Raw genomic sequence first — 3843 nt, 5'->3', positions numbered from 1 at the left:
TCCTAAGTTTCATTTTTGTTGGGTATTAATTGTGCATTGTGGTGAAGAGTAGAGCTTAGTTTAAAATCACAGAACTAAAATCCAGGGAGGAATACTCAGGAATCTTTTGATTTCGCATGACAGCAACCCAACCCAAACTATCTTAGGTGAAGACAGAAATTTATAATTCACATAACGTATAAGTCCAGCAGTAACTGGTTTCAGGTGTTACTAGATCTAGAATACAGGAACTCAAACATAGTTACTCTCTCCCCATTTTCTTCTTTTAAGGTTGGTGTTTTTCTTGAGACAGATTTTTTCACTTGGAAGACAGTAGATGGTCTCCAATATATAGTCCTTGAAATCTATGATCCAGAAAGCATGGCACCATCTCTCTTTTCTTTCAAGTCTAAATCAAAAAGGTCATAAGGTCCATCTTGGTTCATATATGCTTAACTCTGACTCAATCTCTTAGCTAGGGGAATGTGGTATCATAATTGAATAGGCCAGTTTGTATGTTTATCAGTGACATCAAATAAGGAGAGATGAGTGGATTGACAGTTCCATCAGAAATCCAAGACTGGAGCAGGGTGAAATATTTATCAAAGAAAGGGAGATGCTAACACAAACAAAAACGACAGCTATTGATAAAAGGAAGTTAATTGAATCAGGCAAGAACTGCAGGGGAGCATTAGTTTGTGAAAAATTGTCAAAGCCAAAGGCCTTGAGAGGGAGAATATGTGTGAAATAAACAGTGAGTGATATGGGCATGAGTGGGGAGGGGTAACAGTTTGTGCTGAATCAACTTTTGATGTACAAGCTTCTGTTATATAATAATGAGACCCTTTTCATATATAGGATCAGACCAGTCAGAGGCACTAAATGTGCACAGTATGAACCTGGTACTAGGCAGTCTAGAGGTGGATGACCAAGGTGGGCACAGTTTTAGCCCATCAAATTTATGATGATGTTACATTGTGAGCATGTATATATTCTGGGAGTAATTAGAGCTATGATATCAGAGACTTCACATCCAAAAGGTCCAAAAAGATTCAGGAAGCTCCTATGAAGAAGAAATAACTTTATGCAAAGCTGTGAAAGTTCTAGAATTTCTCTGCATTTTCTCATGCAAAGAATTGTTCACCCACAGTTCAAGTCAATAAATATTTAAATCATTAATAAGCCAGTTATAATCTATATAATCTCTTCCCTTTGGGTATTTATTTGTAATTATTCTTGACAGTTTTAGAAAATAAAGCAAAACAAGGAATTACTGGTGTAGACATTGAATTTCCATGAATTTTAACTATTGTTGATACTCTTCCTATTTTAAAGTCCTTAGAAATTTTATTGAAATTGTGATAATTTTCTGAATTTGCAGGAAGAACTAAATGTTATGACAGTCTGAATTTTTACTAGTGATATTTTTATGATTTTCTATATTTTTGGGAAAGGACAAACATAACATTGGTGTGGGAACTTAACATGAAATAAAGTATTATGGCTATTAGGATTAGATAGCTGCCTCACTCTTCAGCTCCACCCAGAGAATACTTTAATTATGGCACAGGCCTAACATGCCTAGTATCTATGGCATGTCAAACTGGAGACAGTATTTTCCAAGAATATTATGTTCTATGGAGTTTTCTTTGTCACAAAGGAGTCTATATCATAATATTTTGGAGGAAGTATATATGATTTCATCAAATGCCACACATTTGACAAAAATGGTCACCAAGTAAAGATTCTTTTTTGAGACATTTAAAGTAGAGAAATGTTGTCTCCTTATGTGTTAAATAAAGTAAAATAAATTAGAGAAACGTACAAAGAAATTTTTATACTCTTGCCTTTACTCTACTCAGAATTGAGGTTACCATGTTTTTCATATTTGCCTTTTTCTAAATTAAAGGAACATAGCGTAGCAGATATAGTTGAAATATCTTTCACTAACTGACTCACAGATAATCATAGTTCAGATCAGAGAGTAGTGTAGATGATCAGCCTCTGAGGCTGTATGGGAACCTTGACAACAGTGCTGGTGGCTGACCCCCTGGCCATCTTGGCAGCCACAAGGGAAGTCAAGGCTGCCTCAGGCCTGTGGGGGCCTCTGGGACCCCAGCTGAGGGACAGCAGCCTGCAGCCTGATGCCATCAGCCTGGGAGCTGATCCAGCAGTTGGTGATCAAGCTGTCCCAGGCAGTGTGGACCAACAACCTGCACACAGTGCTTGGCTGTGCAAGATCCTGCCCAGCAGCCCCACGCTCAGCATGTGCCTGGTCAACAGCCACTGCCTGTAGGATGGAATAGTAGACCCAACAATAATGAATGGTTTGGTGATTCCTGGAAGACCTAAAGGCAGAAATGCTGTTCAACCCAGCAATCCCATTACTGGGTATATATCCAAAGCAATATAAATCATTCTCTTGTAAAGACACATGCATGCGTATGCTCATCGCAGCACTATTCACAATAGGAAAGACATGGGATCAACCTAAATGCCCATCAATTATAGGCTGGATAAAGAAAATGTGGTACATATACACCATGGAATACTATGCAGCCATAAAAAAAGAAAAAAATCATGTCTTTTGCAGGGACATGGATGGAGCTGGAGGCCATTATATTTAGCAAATTTACTCAGGAACAGAAAACCAAATACTGCATGTTCTCACTTACAGGTGGAAGCTAAATGAGGAGAACACATGGACACATAGAAAGGAACAACATACACTGGGGCCTACTGGAGGGTGGAGAGGGAGGAGGGAGAGGATCAGAAACAATAACTAATGGGCATCAGGCTTAATACTTGGGTGATGAAATCTGTACAACAAACTCCCATGACACAAGTTTACCTAAGTTGCAGACTTGCACTTATATCTCTGAACTTAAGATAAAAGTTAAAAAAAAAGAAAAAGAAATTGTTTGAAAACCTGTACTGCAATTTTACTGTTGTCCAGTTGACGGATGCCCTGGAGGCTCTCTCAGACCATTTTCTCAATTTTCTCTCATAAAGCAGCACTTTATGAAAATGCATGCTGAGAACATAAATGTAGTAATGAGACTTGAAAAGACACTCGGACTGTGGCAAGATCTTTGAGTGCATGTGTGTCTGTCTCTATGCCAGTGGAATGGTATTACAGTCTCATGTTTACTAAACTGGCCATGATCCCTGCAGAACACAGGGATCTACCTAGTTAGAAAAGGAAAATGTAAAACAGTCTATAAAACTAGAGGTTGTCCAATAAGACCATTGAATCACTAAGCAACCAACCAACTCCTAGACAGACACTCAAGAACCAGAAGCTTCAGAAATAAAAATGGTAGCTTTTTTTTTTTTAAAGAATCTTGAAGCTCTAATGCCAGAAAGCAGACTCTTACAACACCTCTGAAATAGCCTCAGAAGTTGCATTTACCACAGCCCAAAGTGGTTCTTGTTAAATTACATGTGATGCAGTTTTCTCCTATGCTTGTCATTGAGCCTGCAACTGACTCCTGGCTGAGCCCGTGGTGTGAGTATTGATCAGGCTTCTGCCACAGAGTCTGTGCACCTACCACCTTGTCAATAGGAACCCTGATCCATGCCCTAGATTCAGAGGCCTGCTCTCTTAAGAAGAGACTGCCTCTTTCAAAAAATTGTAAATCCTGTTGCTGTTGAGCCAATTAATATGGCTGTTCAAGTGAACCTGGATAAAAGTCTGTCTAATCCTTTACAAGAAATAGGGAACACATGCCCAAAGAATAGCAGTTCCTCAATTAGTGTACAGACAGATATGTCTTGTGCCTCACAAAACTTTGTACCTTCTGCACAGTGGGCTAGCCTTGATTCTTCTGTGTCATCTTGTTCTCAGATTGATTTTGTCATTTG

This window comes from Pongo pygmaeus, chromosome 10, assembly GCF_028885625.2.
Source record: "Pongo pygmaeus isolate AG05252 chromosome 10, NHGRI_mPonPyg2-v2.0_pri, whole genome shotgun sequence".
In the NCBI taxonomy this organism is placed as follows: Eukaryota; Metazoa; Chordata; class Mammalia; order Primates; family Hominidae; genus Pongo; species Pongo pygmaeus.
This window is presented reverse-complemented; position numbering follows the sequence as displayed.